Source organism: Halichoerus grypus, chromosome 11 (assembly GCF_964656455.1).
Source record: "Halichoerus grypus chromosome 11, mHalGry1.hap1.1, whole genome shotgun sequence".
NCBI lineage: Eukaryota > Metazoa > Chordata > Mammalia > Carnivora > Phocidae > Halichoerus > Halichoerus grypus.
This window is the reverse complement of record NC_135722.1, coordinates 7,175,542-7,202,568: the sequence shown is the minus strand read 5'-3', so window position 1 is coordinate 7,202,568 and position 27,027 is coordinate 7,175,542. Positions and strand designations below refer to the sequence as shown.

General features: G+C 45.2%; 1 long non-coding RNA gene across 2 annotated transcripts; it reads right to left on the bottom strand.

Annotated features, from left to right (window-relative positions):
- Positions 1–1,157: 1,157 nt before the first annotated feature.
- LOC118549372 (uncharacterized) lies at positions 1,158–14,799 on the bottom strand. 2 transcript variants are annotated; one of them, XR_013442279.1, is made up of 5 exons: positions 14,314–14,799; positions 2,348–2,577; positions 1,993–2,245; positions 1,450–1,640; positions 1,158–1,349 (listed from the first exon to the last, which is right to left on the bottom strand). It is a non-coding gene; the product is annotated as an uncharacterized LOC118549372 (long non-coding RNA). The 2 variants fall into 2 exon arrangements; XR_004924058.2 differs by having other exon boundaries at positions 1,158–1,640; positions 14,314–14,795.
- Between the last annotated feature and the right edge of the window lie 12,228 nt (positions 14,800–27,027).

Sequence of the window (27,027 nt, the reverse complement as noted above, 5' to 3'; positions counted from 1 at the left end):
TGAACTTGGATTTCTTTTTCTCTACTGGTTTGTTATTTTTTTTTTCCCTAAATTACAAAAGCACTGCATACTCATTGGGAAAAAAAAAAAAAATGTTTTTCCAAACAACCCAGAAACATATAGGCAGGATATTGTATTGGTTGCGAGGCAGGACTCAACTGTAGTTTAATTTAAAAAAACAAGACAAGGGGCGCCTGCGTGGCTCAGTCCTTAAGCGTCTGCCTTCGGCTCAGGTCATGATCCCAGCGTCCTGGGATTGAGCCCCACGTTGGGCTCTCTGCTCGGCAGGAAACCTGCTTCTCCCTCTCACACTCCCCCTGCTTGTGTTCCCTCTCTCGCTGTCTCTCTCTCTTTCTGTCAAATAGATAAATAAAATCTTTAAAAATAAATAAAAAATTAAAAATAAAAAAAAAACAAGACGAAATAAAAGGCAGGACTCTGGAACCCGACTGCTTGGATTTGAATCCCAGCTCTGCCACTTATCTGCCACAGCTCTGTCTCCATGGTCTTGGGTGAGTTACTTAACCTCTGTGTGCCTCAGTTTCCCCATCTGTAACATTGGTATAATAGTACCTACCACATAGGGCGGTTGTGAAGATTAGAAGCATTCATGTATGTGAAGCCGATAGTAAACTCTTGGTAAACTCAAGATGCGTACCTGTTATCACTGGATGAGAGGAAAGCGAACGCTCCTTCTCCCACTCTGCTCCCCCCCACCCCCCAGCAGCAAGCCCTGCCAAGCATGAGTCTGTATCCTTCCAGACCTTTGTACACACAAGACACACACATGTATTCTTACAAAAATGGGTTAATACCATACGTATCTGCTACTTGCTTCTAATAACTTACCCATATCTGTAAATATCTTTACAGTGTTACATGAATCCAGACCTGTCTAGGGTCAATAAGAATTACTGTATCACCTTTCTAGAAGTGTCTTCTCTTTTTCTCCATCTCCCCTGACTCACATAGCTGGGGGTAGGTGGGAGGGATGGTAGGCGTTTCTCAGTAAGTGCTAAGGGGGCAGAGGCTGGGGTCTTACTTGGAGAGAGCCCCCTGCCAAATTCCATTTTTCCACTTCCCCTCCCCAAGATGTTTCAGAGCCTATGTCAGCATATGGTCTCGCAGGGAAACAAAACCAGTCCAACCTGCTGGGGTTCATGAGGGCCAGTCCCATGCTTTTATTGTTACGTGGGTAAATGACACATAAAAGAAAGTTCAACATCATACTTCTTCCTTCTGAAGGCTGAGTAATTACCTGCAACCACCACATGCTCTTTATCCATCCATCCATCCATCGGTCGCAGCTTGGGGTTGCTTCCATCTTTCTGCTCTTGTGAATAACGCTGCTATGAACACGGATGTACAAATATCTCTTTGAGACACTGCCTCAGAGACATTTTAAATTTCTCTGGAGACCCCACCCGCCCCGGTGTGGGAACTCCAGACCTTTGCCGTCAGATTGACCGTAAACCCCCCTTGGCAGAAGCAGACATCTGTAGGTGTAGATTTCTCAGTAAACATTGAGAGACGCTGTGAGGGTCCAATGGGGTCTTTGCCTGGTTGGAAGCCTCTCGTTTTCTCCTTCTAGCTCTTAGTTGTGAAGCTCAGACCAGCCACTGAAGGTGGAGGTGGAGGGGCTGGAGCAGTGCAGATAGGGGAAAACAGGAAAACACTCACACTCCAGAGCCCACGGACTTGACTCAGGGAGCAGGTGGTTAAGCAAGGACATGGAGGGAGGAGCCTGGGCTCTAAGACTCAAGTCAGAGACTTGGATTTGGTGAAGGGGAAAGGGGGGTGGGTTAAATTCAGGGGATTTAACGCCCTGACAATGGCGTCCTGTGTCATTCATCCTGTGTACTGTTCCCTGGGTCCAGAACAGTGAACCCTGGGCCATAGCAGGACCATTCTACTGCCTCTTCCAGGTTCTCCAACTCCATGGCTTACTACGGGCTGGCCATGGACCTGCAGAAGTTTGGACTCAGTGTATACCTGGTGCAGGTCCTGTTCGGAGTCATAGACATCCCGGCCATGCTGGTGGCCACCACCACCATGATATACGTGGGCCGCCGGGCCACCGTGGCCTCCTTCCTCATCCTGGCTGGGCTCATGGTGATCGTGAACATGTTTGTGCCGGAAGGTGAGCCATGTGCTTCTGCCATGACCGCCCAGGAGCCTCTGGGGTCTGGGGTCTGGTGGGCAATGACTACAGCAAGGGAATAGGCTGAGGGATGTTCTTCTGGATCTGGAGAGGAAGTGACTGTCCATTAGCAGAGTTTTTACTACACACTCAGCGCCATGGTGGAGAATTGGCAAAGACGTGAGCCTTTGCCCCCAAAGCACTTACCATCTTGTCAGGGAGATCAGGTGGATGACCTTTGAAATTCCCAATGCCCAGGGGCTCCAGGCCAATGCCAGCAGTGTCAAGGAATGGGACCCAACTGTAGGTATCTAAAGAACAGTCCAGTGATTCCAGCAAGAAGCCGGGGTTGAGTTTCAGAGTCCTGGAGCTTGTGTGAAGCCGAGGGCACATGGCCTTGGGCAGCTTGTCTGATTTCTTGGTGCTTTATCGCCTTCCTGTAAAATGGATAGATTATTTCTATTGGTATTTTGACATATTTTCTTCCAGTCTTTTTTCCTTTTTGTAGATTTTGTATTTGACATAATTGAGATAATATTATATATGTACATATATATAAAAATGGGATTATATATGTATATATGTGTTATCTTATTTATACATATAAGATATATCCTATTTCACTATATGTTATAACATAAATATGCTTTTTCATGTTATTTATTTATTTTTATTGTTATTATTTTTAAAGATTTTATTCATTCACTTGAGTGAGAGAGAATGGGAATGCATAGCAGGGGAGGGGCAGAGAGGGAGGGAGAAAGAGACTCCCTGCTGAGTGGGGTCGACCCCAGGACCCTGCGATCATGACCTGAGCTGAAGTTAGACGCTCAACCAACTGAGCTACCCAGGATCCCCTATTTATTATTATTTTTTAAGTAGGCTCCAGGCCTAGCATGGAGTCCAACATGGGACTTGAATTCATGACCCTGAGATCAAGACTTGAGTTGGGACCAAGAGTTGGATGCTTAATGGCCTGTGCCACCAGGCACCCCAATATGCTTGTTCATGTTCATACAAATGTTCCATGACCCTAATTTTGTATTACTATGTAATAATTCATCCAGATTGGTGTCTCACAACTCTTGCTGCACGTTGGAATCTCCTAGGGACCTTTAAAGAAATACCCAAACTTGAGGCTATCCCCAAGAGGCTTTAATATAACGGAGAGGGGGTAGAGCCCAGATGTGGGTGTTTTATAAATCTCCCCTCCTGGATCCAGTGTGCAGTCAGAGGACGTACCATAATTTCCTTGACCATTGCTTCGATGTTGGGCATGTGCATTGGGGTTTTACTATTCATAACCAGTAGCAATGATGGTAACAGCAAACACGGAGTGAGCACTGAGCCCTTTGCACTCATGGCGTCACGGAACCTTATGAGCACCCTGCAAAGCAGGTGCTGGTGTTTTCCTCATTTTACAGTTGAGGACAGGGAGGCTCAGAGAGGTTAAGTGACAGTGACCGAGTGGGGATTTGCACCCAGGCCTGACTCCAAAGTTTGTCCTGCCTCGGGAACGGGAAAAGGAGGCAGAAGTGAGAGAAGTGCAGTGCGGGGTGTTCTGGGGCCTAAGTGGGAACATGAGGTCGTGGGAATCCCAAGCCCCTCCACCCAGTGCTCTGCCTACCCCCTCCCTTTTTGGGCTCTGAGCCTCAGCCTCTTCCTCTTCCCCAGATCCCATCCCTTCCTGAGCACCTCTGCTCCCACCACACCCCTCTGCCTCCCTGGTCCCCCCTGGGGCTCTGAGGTCCCCCTAACCCCCAGCTCTGCCTACCCCTCTGCAGATATGCAGACCCTGCGCACGGCCCAGGCAGCACTAGGCAAAGGCTGCTTGGCCAGCTCCTTCATCTGTGTGTACCTGTTCACCGGAGAGCTGTACCCCACAGAGATCAGGTGGGTGCATGGGGGGACGCAGAGCAGCACCTGCCCCAACCTGGGAGGCCCTGGACCTCCAGGATGACACCTGCTGAGCTTGCTGAAGCAGGACCCCTTCTCCTTTCTGTCTGCCCCCTGACACCCAGGGCCTGGCACTCCCAGTCCTCTAGGCAGCCTGGGCCATGGCCACTGACCAGTCCGCACTTTTTAGGCAGATGGGGATGGGCTTTGCCTCGGTCAATGCCCGCTTTGGGGGTCTGGTTGCGCCCCTGGTCACCACACTCGGGGAGTTCAGCGCCATCCTGCCCCCCATGGGCTTTGGGGCCACTTCGATCCTGGCTGGGCTGGCTGTCTGCTTCCTGGCTGAGACCCGCAACGCGCCCCTGGTGGAGACCATCGAGGCCATGGAGAGGAGGTAAGGAGCCTCTGGGCATGGTGGGGGGGTATGGGGGTGGATGGCCAAACAGGCTGCAGGTGAAATAACTCAGGGTCTTCCCACTGCTCTTCCAATGTCATGGCTGGTGGGTGGGAGCCGTGTTGGGAAGACCAGCCTTGCCTACCCACCTTTGTCTAAGAGGCTTGGCTTTCATCAAGGACAGACCCAACAATGAATGGTGAAATAGAACGAAGAATAAACTGGAGACCAGGCAAAACAGGAACATGAGCTGAGGTCAAGCCTGGCAGAGAAGTGGGGATAACGGCTTGTGGGGAAGAGAGGTGCCTTATTCTGAAGCAAAGACAGGCCCGTGTGGCTGCCATGGTGGCCTTCAAATTTGGCCCAGAGCTTCCTGGCAACAGAAAGGGAGACCCTGTTACTGACTTTCGTCATATTGTCCAAGAGAAAAGGGGCTACCAGTTCTCTGGGGAAAGTGAAACTTTCCTCAACAATTAGCACTAGAAGAAATTTCTCTCATGGATCTCCTTAGGGAGGTCACTGAGTAAGGTGATGTCCTTGATGATGTTTCTAAAAGTGTCAGGTGGACTTGTTGCATTTCTCAGCAACAGTGGGGCCACTGAAGACCCTTGGTTGTGGGGAATGGGGCCGGGGAAGGGAACAGGGCCCAAGTCTGTAGCTTTCTCTGAGTCCAGCTTGATTCCACAGCTGGAACCATCTCTCCAGAGACCTGTGAGGTGGACTGTGTTTGAAATCCTTAAAATAATCCCCCATGAGCATCCTACATCTAACCTGAGCCATGGACTAAGGCTGGACTCACATAGATCAAGGACAGGACACTTGCCTTTGGCAAGTCCTATCAATTCTGCCTCCAAAATATATTTAGAGTCTGTCCCTCTCTGTCACCCCTGTGACCATCCCCCTCCGTGTCTGGACAGCTCTAAAAGCCTCGTATCTTCCCCTGTCCCTTCCACTTTATTCTTTATACAGCAACTAGTGTGAAAGGCTTGCCATGTAAGGAATCACATCACTCCTCCTTGTAACCCTTCCCTGGCACCCTTTTATGTTGAAGATAAAATATGAAATCTCACAAGCTCCCAGGATCTGGCCCCTGCCAGCACCAAGGCTGCTCTTTCTGTCTGGAATGTTCCTCTCTTTGCTCTCTGCCTGTTTAATTCCCATTCATGCCACAGGTATAGGTCTAGACACCCCAGATGCTGGGTTAGTATTTGTCAATAACCCAATCCAGAGCCTGTTTGCAGGTGCTCTGAGATGTTGCCTGAGGGACCCAAGTACATGAAGAGACAACTGGAGGAGTGGCCCCCCAATATTACTGTAATGGTTCTGGCCTGGGCATTTTTATTTATTTATTCATTTAAATATTTTATTTATTTTTTTGACAGAGAGAGAGACAGCGAGAGTAAGAACACAAGCAGGGGGGGTGGGAGAGGGAGAAGCAGGCTTCCTGCTGAGCAGGGAGCTCGATGTGGGGCTCGATCCCTGGTCCCTGGGATCATGACCTGAGCCGAAGGCAGACACTTAATGACTGAGCCACCCAGGCGCCCCTGGCCTGGGCATTTTTAAAGTCACATTTTGCTTACCCTAGCTATAGAAAAACCCAGTAATGCCAAATGAAATTCGAGTTTTGGGTAACAGAGCTTCGTTTGATCCTGGCAGGAACATTTATTATAAAGCTACTGTATGTTGTTACAGATGTGAGCCAATTACATGATGGAGGCCATTTACTAAAAATAATTTAATTTAATTTAATTTAATTTAATTTAATTTATTGAGAAAGAGAGAGAGAGAGAGTGCATGGGGAGAGGGAGAGAGAGAATCTCAAGCAGACTCCACACCCAGCATGGAGCCAGACACGGGGCTCGATCCCACAACTTTGAGATCATGACCTGAGCCAAAATCAAAAGTCCAATGCTTAACCGACTGAGCCACCCAGGCGCCCCTAAAATTAATTTTATTTTTTAAATTGTTGAGGGGCACCTGGGTGGCTCAGTCGGTTAAGTGTCTGCCTTCGGCCCAGGTTCGTGATCCCAGGGTCCTGGGATCAAGTCCCACATCAGGCTCCCTACTCAGCGGGGAACCTGCTTCTCCCTCTGCCTGCTGCTCCCCCTGCTGTGCTCTCTTCTCTGTCAAATAAATAAATAAAATCTTTAAAATAAAATAAAATAGTTGGGAACAAGCCATTCTTTCCCACAACAATTTGCTGATTGGATCTGACCTAGCTGGTCCTGTCAGGAGTCCATTCATCCCAGGGAGTGTGGAAGAGCTTGCACACCCTGGGAAACCAACCAATATCCAAAATGCAGGGAGCTCTCTGAAGCTGCACAATGTTGCAGAGTAGTCCCAGATTTTGCATTGCTTTTATCGTTTATTTTTTAAATTATGTATGTGTGAGGGCGTCTGCCTCCGCGTCTGTGTATTGGGTGTGGTCTGGGGCAATCTTAAACTTCAAAATCTGAACCCTGGGAGAGAAAGTTGTTGAGACATCTCTGCCAAATATTCTAACGTGTAATTCTCTCCAACAAGGATGTTCTGTTACACAACCTCGGTAGAACCATCACAGTTAGAAAGCTAATATTGATATATGATTTCCATTTAATCCTCTGGCCTCATTCAAGTTCTGCCAGTCTTTCCCACCCCCACCCCCGCCCCACCACCAACATCCCATAAAGCAAGAGGATCCGGTTCAGAATCACAAGTGGCATTTAGATGTTGCATTTCGTTCAGGCTGGACTAGATCCTCGGGTGTTCTCAGACTCTCTTGACTCCAACAGTTACAAGGTTTTATAACAGCAAGGACAGGGATGAGTCCACAGAGCACACTTATATAAGGCTTTCAGGAGATGAAGGATGCAATACAGTTAGGAGGAAGAAAATGCAGGCAATCATCAGGAAGGCCCAGGGCACCCAGGTGCCCTGCCCGGGGGTCCTCTCTGCCCTCTCTTTGGTCTCTCTCACAGGCTGTCAGCATGAAAGGGAGATACCTCAATCTCGGGGAAGCCTAGGCACACGTCTGCCAAGGGGTTTTTTTTTTTGGTATCCCGTTGGTCACAGCTAAAATCGGTTTGTAGAGCCAGGTAAACCAATTGCAGACCATAAATCCATAATTTTCAACAAACAATATTAGACAAGCTGGGAGAGGCTGTCCCCAGAGGGAGAGTCACACTTTGACAGCCCATGAAAAATTACTGGCTAGTCCATTTCATCCTTGCTGTGGTTGATGGGCAGTGTCTTGGCTCCAGATGTCTTTGAAGATGAACGCGGAGCTGCCACGGACTAGCTGTGAGCTAACAATGACCTTGACTGTTTGAAGATGGAGACCAGTTATTCTGTAGATTTCTCCCTGGTTTGGGGTTTTCTGATGCTACAGGTTGTAGCTCATGCATCTCTGGCAATGTTATCACAAATGTGAGGCCTGATTCTGCTCGTTGTATCCCAGCAGCTGGTGCACGGTTTTGGTTTGTCCTGTGATTGGTGATGTTCCCCTTGATCCCTTAATTAAGGAGGTACCTGCCAGGCCCTCTGCACTGTAAAGTTAATTCTTTTCCCCTTTGTAATTAACAAGCCTTTTGTGGTGAAGTACTTTAAACTATGTAAGTATTCCATTCCTGATCAAACTTTCAATTTATTATGTATGTATTTGTATCATTATAGATTTATAAATCCTTATATTTTTTTAAAGATTATTTATTTTTATTTATTTATTCATTCGAGACACAGAGATACAGAGAGAGAGAGAGAACATGAGCAGGGGGAGAAGCAGAGGGAGGGGGAGAAGCAGGCCCCCCGCTGAGCAGGGAGCCCGATGCGGGGCTCGATCCCAGGACCCTGGGATCATGACCTGAGCCAAAGGCAGACGCTTAACCATCTGAGCCACCCAGGCGCCCCAATCCTTATTTTTCAATGTATTATCCCCTGTTTATTTTGATGCTCAATTTGTCCTAAATTTGGGCAGTATGAACCTTTTGACTTCTGTGTTCTTTCAAAATTCTTTAAGCATGTCCTTGTTTCCTGGATAGCCTAGGAAATGAGTTTCCCCATAACTGTCTTGGCAGCAACCATTTCTCTGAGTGTCTTAGCTCATTTTAGTAGAGAATGGTATTTAGAAGCCAAGATCCTTGGCGCGCCTGGGTGGCTCGGTCGATTAAGCATCTGCCTCTTGATTTTGGCTCAGGTCATGGTCTCAGGGTTGTGAGATTGGCCCCCCACTGGGCTCAGCAGAGAGTCTGCTTGAGATTCTCTCTCTCCCTCTACCCCCACCTCTCTCTCTCTCTAAAATAAATAAATAAATCTTAAAAAAAAAAAAGCCAAGATCCAGGTGTGAGGGGCTCATTATTATGGGGTTTTTCTGCTCTCAAGCCTCTCAGCGAACAGAGGTAGGGAATATATGAATATACATATAGGTACAGAGACCCGTACATCTTTTTTTCTGTATCTGTAGATCATACTGAAAACCATGAGTCACACCATTACCTCCAACACCACCCACCACCAGGTTTATATCAGTTTGCTCCCTTTTCATATTTAACTCCCTTCTCTGACAATGAGAAATCTGCCTTCCCTCAGCCTTAACATATTTGCCTATTTGATCCATCCCCCAGCATGTAACTCATTCCTCTCCTTCACAGACCCCTCCACACCCCACCTAGGCTCCAAAACCCCATGCCGGGACAGCCCTCCATGTCGACACCTACCTTGCTCTGCCCCACGTAATGGCTTTAAGATCGAATTGTTCAGGAAGAGAAGGGAAGAAAAGTTTTCCATATATTTTTGATGACACAGGTTGTCATTCTCATAAACAGATAAAGGACAATCCTGCTGACCTCCCCACTCCTCCAACCTCACACTCCTCTAGATTCCCCCTTGAGATTATAGCAAGTATAACCATGCCAAAAGTAGACTAGCCACACTCAAAGCCAGTTTACATCTCAAATAAACTTTTGCATAAGAAATTTAAACCTGTGACCTATTGAGGAAATGGTCATGATGCTTTTTTAGCAAATAGAATGGGCTAACATCTTGGGAAACAAAACCTGCTCTTGGGGAGGCACCAGGAGGAGCTTGTCCAGATGGAGCCCGCCATGAGTGAGCTGCTAAACGTAGTGGACAGTGGTCAGGGAGCTGTGGCAGAGTTCTGGAGGCCAAGGATTTTACCTGGTGTTTAATTTAGCCTTTTTGAAATCTAATCTGTGTATTAAATCTAACCTATGTATTATTATTCATTGAGTTCCTACGATGGGTCAGACACAGGGCTAAGTGTGGGGTGCAGAGGGAACAAGACAGATGTGATCTCTGCCCTCCTGGAGGTTACAGAGGAACAGAGGCACAGAGAGAACAAAGACACAGAAATAAATGTGCAATTAAGAGAGACTAACTGAGTGACTGAGGATGCCTCTAGACTTAAAGAAGGAGAAGGAATTAGCCAGGCTGAGAAGGGGACAAGTGTGTCCCTGGAAAAGAGAACAGCTTATGCAAGGCCCCCTGAAGTCCCAGGGAGCTGGGAGGAGCTGATGGCCAGGTGTGAACCTGAAAGATGAGCCTAGAGAGAGGCAGGGGCAGCCCTCGAGACCACTCTGAGAACTTAGGCTTTTAAGTTAATAGAGAAACCACTGCAGGACTTGGAAGAAGGGATTGATGTGGTCTGATTTTTAAAGACCCTTTCTGTCTCCTTTGCATTAGTAAATCTCAGCCTAAATGGAGCCTTGGGCCTGGGAATTTAGAGCAGTTGCTTTAGAAGTTTCTCAGCCGTTTTTCATTATCACCCCTCCCACCCACACTGTGGGGACCTTTCTAGATATACATTTTTTTCCCTAATCACACCTCCACTCTGCCAGTAACAATTGTATCTGTTCACGTACTGTGGCCCTTTGGATGGCCACAAACCATTGTAATATCTCAGATTTTTCATCTCCCCAACTCCAAGAACCAGTTTTAGCCCCCTGAGGGCCATATTACCCCCGTGAAGAATGAGTATTCTTCAGCAATGATTACCTGTTCCAACAGCCATAGCATCTCCTGCAGTTAAGATTTTTAGAGGCCCTGAGGGGCTTATAATCAGATACACATTTAATATGCTCCTGCATGATTCTCGAGTGTTCTGGTCCATGGGCTTCTTCAATAACCTGTCTGGGGTTCTTCTTGACAATTCCCTTCCAACCAAATATGAGACAGAAAAGACTCAACTTGTTTTGGTTTGGTAGGCAGTGGTGATGTTGGGGAACAGGAGGCAAGAAACGGCCTCTCTCATGAGTCAGTCAAGTGGAGTTTTCGGTATCTGAACAATAAGAATTCAAGAACTGCTCAGCCCATTTCATTTTTCTCCATTTCTAATCTCATCATATAATTATGAGTGCTAGTCCCAGGCCTTGGGTGTCAAGGATTAAGATGAGAAGAAAATGGCTCTTTCCAAGGTTCACGTTACCCATCTCCAAGATGGCTACAAACCAAGAGGGATTAGGGGTAACACACCTACCACCGGTTCCTAGGTTACATAAAGATAAAAGGGAACTTCCTCATATTTATTTCACAGGCTGACGAAAATCCAGTTGTTAGTAAGTTATTTGTATGTAAATTGCTCCCATCCTTCATTAATCACAAGACCAGATAATGTTTCTGCAGAATGGTCTGTATGCCTGGCGGGGGGCCAGGTCAGCCGCCATGACCCAGTTGGGCTTATGCCCCAGTTTGTTGGAGCAACATAGCAAAAGAAGAGTTGACTAACCCTGCTCAAAAAATCCTTTCCTGTAAGAATATAACATTCACAGAGGAAATGCTGATAGAAAATAAACAGAGGAAAGGTATTCACGTCAGTCACAATCAAAGAAATGTAAGTTAAAACAGAAAAGAGGTCATTGTTAAATATCCAATAAGGAAAACAGTTAAAACATAGTCGTAGTCAATGACGAAGTATGGACAGGAAGGAGGAAACTCCTGCAACTTTCTGGAAGTTTCTTTGGCATTACTGATCATGAGATAGAAAAATTTTCATATTCTTCTAAGTAGCAACGACATTTCCATATCTGCCCTAAGCAAATAAACTGAAATGTGGACAAAGTTTATTTACAAGGATATTCATCACCATGCTTAATATGCCTGGAAAAAAACGTAAACTCTCCAAATCTTCAACAATTTGAATAAATTATGATTACTGTGCAATAGTAAAAAGTTATGTTGATGAAGACTTTTAAGGGCATGGGTAATGTTTATACTATACTGTTAAATAGTATATTAAAATTAATTATGATATTTCCTAATTATGTCAAGAAATGGAGACTCGAGGGGCGCCTGGCCAGCTCGGTCGGTGGAGCATGCAACTCTTGATCTTGAGGTCATGAGTTCAAGCCTCACATTGGGTGTGGAGATTACTTAAATAAATAAATAAAAATAAACTAAAAAAAAGAAATACAGACTTGAAAGAGAGAAAGAAATATGTTAAGATGGTGACAGTGGTTGCCTCATAGTTAGGAGTGACATTTAATTTTTTTCCTGGCTACTTCGCATTTTAAAACTTATTTCCAGGGATGCCTGGCTGGCTCAGTCAGAAGAACATGTGACTCGATCTTGGGGTCCTGAGTTCGAGCCCCTTACTGGATAGAGATTAGTTAAATAAATAAAACTTAAAAAAATTTTTAATATAAAAATTATCTCCAAATTGTCTATATTGAGCAGGCTTTCTTTGGTAACAAAGGAGGAGAGGCACAAAGGAAAGCAATTATAAGAATTCAATTACGTAATTTCCCAGACACAGGGGAGACCCTCTCAAGGCCCAGAAGCTAGGGAAGTGTCTGGGAAGATGCTGGTGCTCCTAAAAGCCTGCCAAGATGGCGGAAGGACCCAGATGAGAGGCAGCAGGGCCTGGACAAAGTTGCGAGGTTCCAACCGGTGACCTTCCATGGAGTTCTTCCCACTTGTAGTGGGGGCTTAGAGAGGTGAGGGTTGGGGGATGGGGTTCAGCCTTTCAGCAAGAGGTCTGGCGCTCCACCAAGGCCAAAGCCCAAGCCATTGGTCAGCTGGGACCTCCTGTCGCCCTCTCATCCATGGTGAACCCCAGTTCATGGCTGACCCCAGGACGTTTTTAATGCTTATTGTATTATATTTCAGACATTAAAAAAAGAAGACCATGGATTTCAGGTCACCCAACATGCTGCCTCTGGTCATCTTTGCTCATATGATGAATTTTAAAAATGGTGTTGAGCAAGCCTAACCATTGTAGCAGTTGAATCTGGAGGATGTCTGCCTCTGGGTTTTTAGGAATCATCTTTGGAAGGGATGGGGAATCCATGGACGGGAGCTGGGGAGGAACAGGCAGGCGGGACAGGCTCCTGTCCCTTAGCCCCCACCCCTCAGGCACACAACAGGTAAAGCCAATAAGCTGAATGGACCCAAAGGACAGAGTCAGAAAGACTATACAAGGCTTCAAGTGCAGAAAAAAGAGACATGGAGGACAGTGGAGCGAGAAGAAAGAAATGTTTCTTTGTGATTATGTGAGGAAATAATCACACACAAAAATGACTTAAACCGTTGGACTAAAAGGTTAGAAATAAGAGTTACAAGGTAAGGATGAAAACTCTGATAAAACATTTGGAACATTGGAAAACATTCTCAAACCGGAGCCAGTGAAAAGTAGACCAGAGAAATGGACAAGAGGTGTAAATGATGACAACGAGAAAAAAATGAAAACTAACATAATTACGTAGAACAAACCATTCTTGGTCTGCACAATTCCAGGATAAAATAAAAGAGACCAGAACACAAATTATTTCAAAGATAGAGGGATACAAGCGAAAAAGGCAAAACTGCACCTGTTCAAAGGACAGAAAGCCCCACGGGGCAGCCCCCACGCTGTTTGGGAAGCTATTTCAGATGACTTCCCTGCCATCCCCCAGCCCCTGACTCTCCTCCCTGCTCCAGCCTGGCTGATTCTCTACCTGGGGCAGAGCGAGAAGGGCCCTGGCAGTGCCTAGTCCCCTGGGGTCTCTGCAGGTGCCCCTGGTCCGCAGGGGAGCCAGGCCCAGCCCCAGCAAGTTCAGTGAACCTGGTGCCCCATTCACCAGCTGGGTGACCTTGGGTGCGTGTCTGGCCTCAGGTCCTCATTGGAAAACTTTTTGACCTTGCAGTCTTTCCCTGGGGTGCCCTCACGAGAACTAGAGGAAGGGCCACTGTGGCTTCTACCACCCTTGGGGGCTTTGGGCTAGTAGAGACATGTGTTGAATGCTGTGCACACACCACCTGCTTCTCACCATGTCCTTTCTGCCTTTCCGTCTTATTTTTCCATTTGCCTTTTCATTTCAACAGAGTCAAAGGAGGTCTTTCCAAGAAGGATGCAGAAGAGAAGAGGGAAGAAATTTCTCTCCAGCAGCTGGGAGCTTCTCCCCTCAAAGAAACCATCTAAGCTGCCACAAGCCTGGTGCTTGCTGGCAGCCCCTCATCTGGTCTCCAGACACCCCTGGGGCTTTTCCTGACACTGATGGGGGTGAGGTTGGCCAAGGGCCGTGGTGGCTCTGGGGGTCCAGGCCAAAGAGCTGCTCACAAGCCAGGGCTGTGGTTGCTGGAAGGAAACTGGCCACCAGCAGCCAATTGGCATCACAAACATGGAGAAAGTCAAGAGGAACCAGGGACCCTCCATGTCCAGGGACCAAAGGAGGAACTGTTTTCCTTTCCCATCCCCAAATCTGTCCCCTTAAAACCTCTGTTCATTCTTGTTCTACCTCCAAACATTGTGTCTTTGCAAGGTTAAAGTGGCTGACATTTGTGCCCCTTGGTTGTCCCTGGGACAGCCCCACCCAGCTTGTCCTTGAGAACTCATTCTGCTCCACACCTTCGGCATTTACTCTGTCTTGCCGTATATACAATTAAAGCTCTCTTCCCCTGGTTGTGTATGACTTACCTTCTCAACTAGCAAATGCGGCATTTGCACATGGCACGTGCTTAGTGAGTAGTTGGTGAATATGTGATGAGCCAGACTCAGGCACTGGATAGAGACCTCTACCCCTCACCGGCATTCCTGGCAATACCACCTTGCAGAAACAGGATGTGGCGTGGTTCTCCAAACGTCTCACAGAGAGACGAATTCCTGGTATCCCTCTGACCTCAGATCCATTTCCAGTCCAGATGTTGGACAGGTGCCTGCACCCCTGGCCTTGCCCTTCAGTGTAATTCAGATTGGATCCATGAGGGATTCAAATCCTGGCTCTCTGAGTAGTCTTGAGCACATTTCCCTGTCTGATCCCTTCCTCCTGGAATTGCCAGAGAATCCATGAGATCAGGGCTCCACCCCTAAAGCTCAAGAAAAAAGCGCAATCTGGGGAAAAAGTAAAAATATCACAGTTTGGGCAGGAACCACTGCAACATGTCCTTTCGCCAACGTCATCTTTCAGCAGCTTACCGCTTGGAACAGAGCTTGAATGCGAATCCTCCAAAAAGCTGTCCCAAGGCATGAGCCTTGATGCACTAAATCCTCAGTCCCTCCCATCGATTTAACCGCTCATGAGCGCGATCCTTTGTGTGTTTCCTTTCTTGTTTGAGTTGTTCTCAACCCACAGCCCTCAGCAGATCAGTAAATTTGAAAGGCGTCCTTTAAGATTCACCTTGGGAGTCACCTCCTCCAGGCAGCAGCATTCCCTGACCTTCCCTGCCTGCCTCTGGGCTCTCGTGAGTCCCTCCTCACATTCTCCCTGCTGTGCTGTGATGGGTTCATTACATGCTGATCTATCATAGTGGCTCCTTGAAGACAGGTAGGTCATCTTTGTGTGTATCTACCACGGTCCACCTCACAGTAGGTATTCAGTTCATGTTGCTGGAGTGGATGAAATAGTCATGAGGATTAAAACAACAACAACAACAAAAAAAACGTGACCTATCACTGCTGAACTCTGAGGGAGGAGGCAGAAAAACAAAACGGAAGACCTGGGTAGAAAAACAAGATTTTGTACATGTTTTATTAAAAAAACAGAATTTGGGGGCACCTAGGTGGCTCAGTCGGTTAAGTGTCTGCCTTGGGCTCGGGTTGGGATCCCAGGGTCCTGGGCTCGAGTCCCGCATTGGGCTCGCTGCTCCACGGGGAGCCTGCTTCTCCCTCTCCCATTGTCTCTCCCCCTGCTCGTGCTCTCTCTCTCTCTCTCTGACAAATAAAGAAAATCCTTAAAAAAAATAAACTTTTGAGAGAATACAACATGCCAGGGAGATTACTGAGGTTATTATAAACAATGTCTGGACCACGCTTCGGAGCCATGGTCCCCAGGATCCAAAACAATCGAAATCAAATGAGTCAAAGACCCCTTTGAAGGAGTCACCTTTTTAAGCCAAGCCACTCGCTCAATGTAATTATGTAATTGTACGTAATTATGTACAATTGAGTTTATGTAATTGGGTTTCAGCTTCCCCAGAAGTGTTAATCCAGGTGTAGCAGGTGGTGGTGGCCACAGCACAGCTTGCTCAACTAAAAGATAGTAAAGGGTTATCCTGTTATCAGGAACAACTTGGGCCAGAGAATCTAAGGATTTTTTGTTGGGCAGCTATTGTTTTTTTAGCAGCAAATTCTGCGGTATTTTCAAGAGTTAAGAAGACGTTCCTGATTATAGCCTCATTTACATTTACTCCCCAACTGGGGAAGTAGGGCCCTGCCAAGGGAAGCGTAAATGATTCATAAAGGCCTCCTGGTAATTCCTGCTTGATTCTGGACTGGAAAGGTAACATCCATGAGGCCAGTAAATATTGAAAGGGCTATAGACCACACGGAGTTTTATTCTGATTACCTCTGCCTTGTGTCCCTTTCTTTGCATACAGCCTCAGCACAGAGTCCCCCAAGTTTGGCCTGTTAACCAGCAACAGCAAAATGGACCAGAGGGTGTCTGGCATCATGGATAGGTCAGAGTTTTTGATGACAAATCCAGCAGTCTGAAAGATTATCCCCTTAGTAATGGCCTGGGAGATAGAGATGATGGTATTATCTTTCCAGGCCAATGCCAGAGGAAATGAAAGAAAAGAAGAAAGGATTTCATGTTTAGTTAAAGTTTGAAATTTTGACTCAGCATCTTGAGTAGAAGCACTCAACATCAATGTCAGCTGCTTCTCCTCCTGGTCAATTTGATTTGGAGGTCTCCCGGTCTGCACAGGACCCTACGGACCTGGGACAGTCCCTTTGAAAGAGTTCAAGGGCAGTTCTTGTTCTTAGCGATTCCAAATCAGAAGGGTGGGAGAAAATTAGAAACAGTTTGGGGAGTCATGGTCAGATATTTGAGGAAACCAGAAGAATTCAGGATTGAGGCCAGTTTACAGGTATGTCCCCAAACCTCAAAGACAATGAACAGGATCAGAATCTAATATTTATAAAAAGGTGCAAACATAATTTTTCTATCTATGGTCATCGCCCCCTTTTTTTTACCAAAGATAATCACAGTAAAACTAATTTATTTGCATTAAACTTGGCCTGATTATTTACATAAGTGTAGCAAGAATAGTGATTGACCATATAAGCTCTTTTTCAGATGGATTTGCTGGAACTTTTTGTAAGGAATCTCAGATTGAACTCTTAAAAGTCTGAAGTCAGGAAGCCAAGCCAAGGTTAAAGCAGTTCCTTAAAATCGTCTGGTCATATCTGAGCCTTGCATATCTCTCTCAAATATGGCATTCCAGGGGCGCCTGGGTGCCTCAGTTGGTTAAGCAACTGCCTTCGGCTCAGGTCATGATCCCGGAGTCCTGGGATCGAGTCCCACATCGGGCTCCCGGCTCAGCGGGGAGCCTGCTTCTCCCTCTGACCCTATCCCCTCTCATGCTGTTTCTCTCTCTCTCTCTCTCTCAAATAAATAAATAAATAAAATCTTTAAAAAAAAAAAAATATGGCGTTCCAATCAAAGCTTTCGTAATGTAGCCCGTATCTCCAACTGTGTCCTGTTACAAGGAGAATAGATTCTTATGGAACTTCTGCACATAACTGATTACATTGCCATAAAAAGAAAATTCAAGAGTTTCTGTCGGGATCAGGTAGGTAGAGAAAACTAATGTTTCATCTTTGTTTACAAAGGTATGCCTCACCAAGTCGCTATAAGCCATAGTAAGAGAAAAGAGAACAAAGTTTTCTTAAATCTGGAAAAACAAAATGTTAAGGAAGCAGCCATGTTTCAAACAAAAAGTCATAAAAATTATAATCATCCTCGTCAGTTCATTGGGTCCCATGTTATTAATTCTTGCTCTGCTTGAATCCAGTTTTTCCATTAGTTCTGGAAATTCTTACTCAGTTGAGTTTTATGACCTTAAAGTTATTTTATTTTTTTAATTAACATATAATGTATTATTTGTTTCAGGGGTACAGGTCTGTGATTCATCAGTCTTACACAATTCACAGCACTCACCATAGCACATACCCTCCCCAGTGTCCATCACCCAGCCACCCCATCCCTCCCACCCCCCACCACTCCAGTGACCCTCAGTTTGTTTCTTGAGATTAAGAGTCTCCTATGGTTTGTCTCCCTCTCCGGTTTCATCTTGTTTCATTTTTCCCTCCCTTCCCCTCTGATCCTCTGTCTTGTTTCTCAAATTCCTCATATCAGTGAGATCATATGATAATTGTCTTTCTCTGATTGATTTATTTCACTTAGCATAATACCCTCTAGTTCCATCCACATCATTGCAAATGGCAAGATTTCATTTTTTGAAGGCTGCATAATATTCCATTGTATATATATACCACATCTTCTTTATGCATTCATCTGTTGATGGACATCTAGGCTCTTTCCATAGTTTGGCTATTGTGGACACTGTTGCTATAAACATTGGGGTGCACGTGCCCCTTTGGATCACTACATTTGTATCTTTAGGGGTAAATACCCAGTAGTGCAATTGTTGGGTCGTAGGGTAGCTCTATTTTCAACTTTTTGAGGAACCTCCATACTGTTTTCCAGAGTGGCTGTACCAGCTTGCATTCCCAACAGTGTAGGTGGGTTCCCCTTTCTCCGTATCCTCACCAACATCTGTCATTTCCTGACTTGTTAATTTTAGCCATTCTGACTGGTGTGAGGTGGTATCTCATTGAGGTTTTGATTTGGATTTCCCTGATGCCGAGCGATGTTGAGCACTTTTTCCTGTGTCTGTTGCCCATTTGGATGTCTTCTTTGCAGAAATGTCTGTTCATGTCTTCTGCCCATTTCTTGATTGGATTATTTGTTCTTTGGGTGTTGAGTTTGATAAGTTCTTTATAGATTTTGGATACTACCCCTTTATCTGATATGTCATTTGCAAATATCTTCTCCCATTCTGTCGGTTGTCTTTTGGTTTTGTTGACTGTTTCCTTTGCTGTGCAAAAGCTTTTTATCTTGATGAAGTCCCATTAGTTCATTTTTGCCCTTGCTTCCCTTGCCTTTGATGATGGTTCTAGGAAGACATTGCTGCGGCTGAGGTCGAAGAGGTTGCTGCCTGTGTTCTCCTCTAGGATTTTGATGGATTCCTGTCTCACATTTAGGTCTTTCATTCATTTTGAGTCTATTTTTGTGTGTGGTATAAGGAAATGGTCCAGTTTCATTCTTCTGCATGTGGCTGTTCAATTTTCCCAACACCATTTGGTGAAGAGACTGTCTTTTTTCCATTGGACATTCTTTCCTGCTTTGTCGAGGATTAGTTGACCATAGAGTTGAGGGTCCATTTCTGGGCTCTCTGTTCTGTTCCATTGATCTATGTGTCTGTTTTTGTGCCAGTACCATACTGTCTTGATGATGACAGCTTAATGACAAAGATTTTTAAATGCCCATTGTTAAAGATCTGATGAGAGTTCATTATCATGGAATTGACAAGAAAGTATGGTTATTTCTGTGACACTCAATATTTTATTTTATTTTATTTTATTTTTAAAGATTTATTTATTTGAGGGGCATCTGGGTGGCTCAGTCAGTTAAGCGGCTGCCTTCAGCTCAGGTCATGATCCCAGAGTCCTGGGATTGAACCCCGCATTGGGCTCCTTGCTCAGCAGAGAGCCTGCTTCTCCCTCTCCTTCTGCCTGCCGCTCCTCCTGCTTGTGCTCTCTTTTGCACTCTCTCTCTCTATGTCAAATAAATAATAAAATCTTTAAAAAAAAATTTATTTATTTGGTGGGGGGAGAGTGCTAGTGGGGGGAGGGGCAGAGGGAGAGGGAGAGAGAGAATCTCAAGCAGACTCCCCGCCAAGCAGGGAGCCCAGCATGGGGCTCGATCTCATGACCCTGAGATCGTGACCTGAGCCAAAATCAATAGTTGGCTGCTTAACCGACTGAGCCACCCAGGGGCCCCTTAGTATAGCTTCTTACTTGACAATGCTTCCTATGTAATTTAACACGTCAAATTAGCCTGATTAGTTTCACATCTCCTTTTTATAAAAAGAGAGAACAAACCTTTTGAGACGTTCTAAGGACTTCTGAAAAATCCCCAAGTTAGTTGAGATCAAACAGATTTCACTGGGGCGCCTGGACCCTGATCTCAGCTCAGGTTTTGATCTCAGCGTTGTGAGTGCAAGCCCCATGTTGAGCTCCAGGCTGGGCGTGGAGCCTACTTTAAAAAAAAAAAAGAAAGAAAAAAAGACTTCGTTTAAGAATTTGATTTTGGGGAAGTTTGTCAGAAATATCAAAGGTTTTGGGGCGCCTGGGTGGCTCAGTTGGTTAGGTGTCCAACTCCTGATTTAGATTCAGGTCAGGATCTCAGGGTCCTGGGATCAAGCCCTGCATCGGGCTCCGTGCTCAGCAGGGAGTCTGTTTCTCTCTTTGCCCCTCCCCCTGCTCATGCTCTCTCTCTCAAATAAATAAATAAAACCTTAAAAAAAAAAATCAAAGGTAAAGAAAACCTGGTGGGCCTGGCTGGCTCAGTCAGAAGAGCATGTGACTCTTGATCTTGGGGTTGTGAGTTCAAGCCCCACACTGGGTGTAGAAATTACTTAAATAAATAAACTTTAAAAAAAAAATAAAGAAAACCCAAGAAAATGTGTCCTTTCAGCAGATGAAAGAAAAAATTAAGGTTTAGTTTCACATAAGTATGCTATTGATGTTAAAGCTTTTTTTAACCTTTAAATTCATTTAGCCTGACCAGACTAAAATTCCTTTTCCAAGATTCCTTTCCACAAAACTTATTCAACTTTGTTTCTTACATTCATATTTGTCCTGTGTTTTTCCTCTTTAGACAACCAGCCTCAGATTGGGACAAAATTATTTTCTTTTCCCTCAACACAAAAACATGCCTCCATTTCTCATACCTTCTCTTACCGAAAACACACCTTTTACTTTCTTTGTATGTGGAATATTTTTATTATTTCTACTAGCTTACATATTAGAATTTTTAACCTCTAAAAGAAAAAGAAGCAAACCAAAGAAAAAGAAGCAAACGATTGTGAAATATTGCTCTAGCATTCTATAAATTGGCCACTTAATGAATACATTTAGATTCTAGACTAAGTCAGTGGTGCCTGGGTAGTTCAATCAACTGAGTGTCCGACTCTTGGTTTTGGCTCCAGTCATGATCTCAGGGTGGTGGGATCGAGCCAGGCTCCATAATCAGTGTGGAGTCGGCTGGAGATTCTCTCTCTTTCTCTCCCTCTGCCCCTCCCCCCAGCTCGTGCACTTGCGCATGCTCTCTCCCTCTAAAAATAAATAAAATCTTAAAAAAAAAAAATTCTAGACAGTCAGCCATTGTCTCAAGGTATTTTTCCTGCTGACAAGTTTTGTAAGCAATAATATGAAATTGCCAGGCCTTTAGTAAGCTTAGGTGGAATAAAAATACTATATTCAATGCTGATAACTCTAAAGACATGCCTGCCTTAATTAAATCAACAAACTTAAACTAGCTTTAATACCAAATATTTCCCCATATCCAATGACCCTGAAATTCATCAGGATTAAGTTTCTTTTTTTTTTTTTAATATTGATTTATTTCTTTGAGAGAGAGAGAGCCCGTGCGCATCTGGCAGGGGGGGGCAGAGGGAGAGAGAGAATCTCAAGTGGACTCCCCTCTGAGCTTGGAGCCTAACACAGGTCTGGATCCCACGACCCTGAGATCACAACCAAGAGTTGGTTGAGCCTAGAGCCAAAACCAAGAGTCGGATGCCCCACCAACCGCACCACCCAGGCACCCCATCTGGATTAAGTTTCTATTATATTTCGGGGAATTTAATTTCTTTTTTTTTTTTTTAAAGATTTTATTTATTTATTTGATAGAGACACAGCGAGAGAGGGAACACAATCAGGGGGAGTGGGAGAGAGAGAAGCAGGCTTCCCGCTGAGCGGGGAGCCCGATGTGGGGCTCGATCCCAGGACCCTGGGACCATGACCTGAGCCGAAGGCAGACGCTTAACAACTGAGCCACCCAGGCGCCCCTGGGAATTTAATTTCTAGAAGCACTTAATTTTCTTTAAGCCAGTTAAGGGGAGCTCTTTAACAAATTAATTTTGGCAATACGATCTAGAGGTAGAAAACGCCACAAATCTACAATACACACACACACACACATATAGACACACGTGAACATATGACAAACACTGAAAGGCCTCAAAGCTTCCACTCTCAGATTTCCACCACAAGACAGGCATTTGTAGAGAAGACACTTAAAGTTGTTATTGTTTTCTATTTGCTTAAATTTCGAATAACCTTTCCTTCTTCTGTTTTTCTTCTGGTAAGAATTACTTCACTGAAGTTGATATTTTCCTTTATTTTTAAATTTTTAATTTTATTTATTTTTAAGTAAGCTCTACACCCAGCATGGAGCTTGAACTCACGACCCCAAGATCAAGAGTCACACGCTCCACCGACTGAGCCAGCCAGGTGCCCCTGACATTGGTATTTTAAAGAGATGACCTAGAAAAAAGTTCCTGGGGAAGACCAGGTAGCACACTTACATCTCAGAGGCACAAAGACAAGCCTTTGGAGATAAATGGGGGAGGTTTAGGGATTGGTAAAAAAGAGTGGCAGGCTTTGAATAGTTTCTGGAGCTGCACCTGTGGTCCTGTAAAGACTCAAGTTGTAGAACAAGGACAGCTGTTCTTAATTCCTCGGGGACTTGGATTGCCACCTAAAAGATATCAAAAGACTGACACATCCATCTATGTTGCAAAGTTTTTCTGTTCCTTTGGGTACATTTAGCACAGGGGTGAAGGCCAAAAAAAAAAAAAAGTTCTTATTAGGCTCTGAATATCAGCCACCAACCTGGCCAACTTCTAACCACAGAGCTACATAAAAATTCTTTTAAATATTTTGTCAGTTTCAGCTAGGACGAACAGCAAATATTTCTGGCGGTAGTAGACAAGCCCGTGGGCCCAAGAGGCATCCTCAGGGAGGGTGCAAAAGATATTATCTTCACAAGATCCAGAGTCACTCACAGAGATCAATAACCATTGGCTTGGATTTGGAAAGGAAAGGACAACGTGGCTCTGGTTCTCAGATTGGCCTTTGATCTAGGAGGGCCAGATACCTGGAGGAGCATCTGTAGACTTGAGTGGTCTTATTTCAAAAGGCACCTGCTTAACAGTCTCTCCCTAAGGGAAAGGCAATTCAGACAGGATTGAAGAGTGCTCAAAGGAGGACTGAGGGGAGCAGTAGGCTTACTTCAGCCTTATAGTCTTTTGTCCTAGGTACCTTTTATATCTTTAATTTTTCATTAGCCTTTTACCATAAATCTTAGCCTTTAAAAAAAAAAAATCTTAGACTTTTGGGGGTTTTTGCATGCCAACTAAAATAGGTATACCGTTCTACTTGTTTAATTTGAAAACCCTTACTTTCAAGTGCACTTTTTTTTTTTTTAAAGATTTTATTTATTTGACAGAGAGAGACACAGCGAGAGAGGGAACACAAGCAGGGGGAGTGGGAGAGGGAGAAGCAGGCTTCCCGCAGAGCGGGGAGCCCGATGCGGGGCTCGATCCCAGGACCCTGGGATCATGACCTGAGCTGAAGGCAGACGCTTAACGACTGAGCCACCCAGGCGCCCCTCAAGTGCACTTTTTAAATGAACAAGCTTACCTACCGGAACGTTCCCCGTAATGACCATCGTAATTTCCGGTTGTTTTATTTATTTATTTATTTATTTATTTATTTATTTATTTAAAAATTTTTTTTTTTAAAGATTTTATTTATTTATTTGAGAGAGAGCAAGAGCACAAGAGCAGGGGGAGGGAGAAGCCAATTCCCCCCATGAGCAGGGAGCTCGATGCAGGGCTCGATCCCGGGACTCCAGGATCATGACAGGAGCAGAAGGCAGGTGTTTAACCAACTGAGCCACCCAGGTGCCCCTAAAATTTTTTTAATTTAAATTAAATTTAGCTTACCTATAGTGTAGTATTAGTTTCAGGGGTAAAATTTAGTGATTCATCAGTTGCGTATAACACCCAGTGCTCACCACGTCAAGTGTCCTCCTTAATGCCCATCCCCCAATTACCCCATTCCCCCCCACCAACCCCTCCTTCCAGCAACCCTCAGTTTGTTTTCTACCGTTAAGAGTCTCTTACAGTTTGCCTCCCTCTCTGTTTTTTTTTTTTTTAAAGATTTTATTTATTTATTTGAGAGAGAATGAGAGACAGAGAGCATGAGAGGGAGGAGGGTCAGAGGGAGAAGCAGACTCCCTGCCGAGCAGGGAGCCCGATGCGGGACTTGATCCCGGAACTCCAGGATCATGACCTGAGCCGAAGGCAGTTGCTTAACCAACTGAGCCACCCAGGCGCCCTGCCTCCCTCTCTGTTTTTATCTTATTTTATTTTTCCTTCCCTTCTCCTATGTTCATCTGTTTTTTCTTAAATTCCACATACGAGTGAAATTATACAGTATTTGTCTTTCTCCGACTGACTTACTTTGCTTAGCATAACACCCTCTAGTTCCATCCACGTCATTGCAAATGGCAAGATCTCATTCTTTTTGATGGCTTGGTAATAATATCCCATTGTATATATATATCCCATAACTGCTTTATCCATGCACCTGTTGCTGGACATCTGGGCTCTTTCCATAGTTTGGCCATTGTGGCCATTGCTGTGATGGTACGATTTTGCCATGTTTGTAGCTGTCTGCAATTTCAGAGACCACAGTTCTTAAATATAAAACCACCAGCTGTGCCAGGAAGCGGTATGTTCCACTCTTTGGAATTCAAAGATCTTATTTTATTATTATTTATTTATTTTTCAGCTAAGGCTTTGGGTATCTTGGAGCCAAACAATACCCAAAAAGGGCGTGCCACTGTGCATCGGGAACTGTATGATGTTTCACAGTGTACCTTGGTGCCCGGAAATTTTCTTGAGGTTGGTAGGTGACCTCATGTCAATCTAACCTCTTCCGTGACCGGCTTTATCCTAACATGGAGTCTTTGGGTTAAGCAGCAAGTGTTCTAGAAGTTTTTAAATGCTTTAAATGAAAATAAATAAGTAAATAAATGCTTTAAATGCCCACCAATTTCGGTGGGCTTTTTTGACTTCGGGAGTTCTCATGAGCAACTAGCCTTTATCTATATAAGACAAGACAAAGAAACATGTGCACCTTAATAGATCAGCAGTAACCGAGACATGTTACTATGTCCTGGCCCAACAAATGGCCTATGCACAGCTCCAACAATTCCCTTGGAACCTGGGACTGGGGAAAGAATTGAAGCAGCAGACCCCAACAGTTGGGGACGGGGACTGCCCCTAATAGTTCCCACGTGGTTCTTCAGAAAGAATTAAGGGTTGGGGGTTTTCCCCTCAAAAATCTGGGAATTGCAGTCTAAAAGGCCAGAGGCTTGGCTCTGGGCAGAACCACCTGGCAGCTCAGTTGGGCTCCCGACAGACTCGTCTGCCAGCTCAGGCTGACCTGTCCTGTATCAGAAGGCCAATTAGACCAGGAGCTCAGGACCAAGAGGAACTTACCCGTGGCTTCAGAAACAGCAAGAAGAGAGCTCAAAAAAGAGGTTGTAGGGTACCACACCTATGTTTCTCGTTGGCCCCAAATGCTGTCAGAAGTTTGGCTTTGGGGCTGCCGGGATGGCTCAGTTGGTAGCATCCTGTGTTCGAGCCCCATGTTGCGTATGGAGCCCACTTAAAAAAAAAAAAGAGTTTGGCTTTGGATCCTGTCACTACTGCCAAGTTAAACTTGACGATCTAATTGGCTTTATTCAATGATTCATGACTTGGGCAGCATCCCACCTAGCAAATAGAAAGGAGCTCCAAGGGGCGCCTGGGTGGCTCAGTCGTTAAGCATCTGCCTTTGGCTCAGGTCATGATCCCAGGGTCCTGGGATCGAGCCCCGCATCAGGCTCCCTGCTCGGCGGGAAGCCTGCTTCTCCCTCTCCCACTCCCCTTGCTTGTGTTCCCTCTCTCGCTGTGTCTCTCTTTGTCAAATTAAAAAAAAAAAAAAAAAAAGAAAGGAGCTCCAAGGAGCTGTACAAAATGGAAAGCTTTTTAAGGCAAAAGGCAAAAAGCTTTTTTTAGGCAGCAACATGGAAGTCACAGATGAAAGAAGGGATTATTACAATCACCTTCCTTTGGGGGGAAGGACAGGGGTCTATCTAGCAGATGACCTCTCTGGTGCGGATCAGGAACTGCTACACTAATTGGTATAAAATTCCAGTCATAGGAGAGGCTAAAACGGCAATTCGGTTAGGTAATAAGTCTTGGTTTGCTGATGTGGGGCTTAGCACAAGTGACTCTATTTGGGGAAAGTTCTTTCTTTAACAGTTTTAAAAACAAATCTGTTATAAACACCTGTAATTTGTATTTTTGAAAAAAATTTAAAATCGCAATTCTCAATCCTGGAATCACTTGTGTGCTTTTAAAAAATACCAGTGCTAGGTCGGGCCCACTCCCAGGGATGCTGATGTCATTATTTGGGGTTGAGAACGACTGGTCTAGAAATAGTTTTCCTAACCAGCAAGAAAATGTACAGAACTTAACCCAGTTGCTAGGGTTAATTATGGCCACACTCTGAACACCTAGTTGGTGGAGTAGTTACCATGAATTGGGCAAGACAAAGGTAATACATATGTTTAAGTGAACAAACCCGATTTCCTCTAACAAACACCCTGACAAGGAAGTTTCCCATGAGAAGTAAGAATAATCATGAGGACAGATCACAGTCCATGGGATACAACCAAAAACCAAAAATACTGGCCAGAAACTAAGTGAAGACAAATTCTTGATGTTCTCGATGATGATACAAGAGTGAACTGTTTAAACAGGATTCCATTTGCCTTCGGTCCCCTATGATCACCTTTACTGTAACTGGCAAATAGCTTCCAGACTTCTCTGCATTTACCTCCGAAGGCACTGACCAGCCAGGGCACTAGGTTTTCAAGAGCCTTGGACGACAGTCTTCTGGGCATCTCTAAGTTGTGGCTGCAGAGGGATGGCTTGCAAGGTGCCCAGGATCCGAGCATCAAGGATTGCCTGGGCAGGGCAAGATCAGGAAAGGTCAGGTGAGGGCAGATCAGCTAAGGTAAGGGCTGGTGGGGTCCTGGCCACTGCTGCTGACAACCGTACCTGGAAGAGGAACTCGGCTCCCTGGGCAGAGCTGTGGGCTGTGGTGCTCGCCCCAGAAAGCAGCCCCCACAATGCACCTGGTTACATTTTCACTGACCCAGGGGGAGACAGCCTGATGCCTGGCAGCGGGAGGACTGGAAGATGTCACCAGGTCCATAACCCCGTC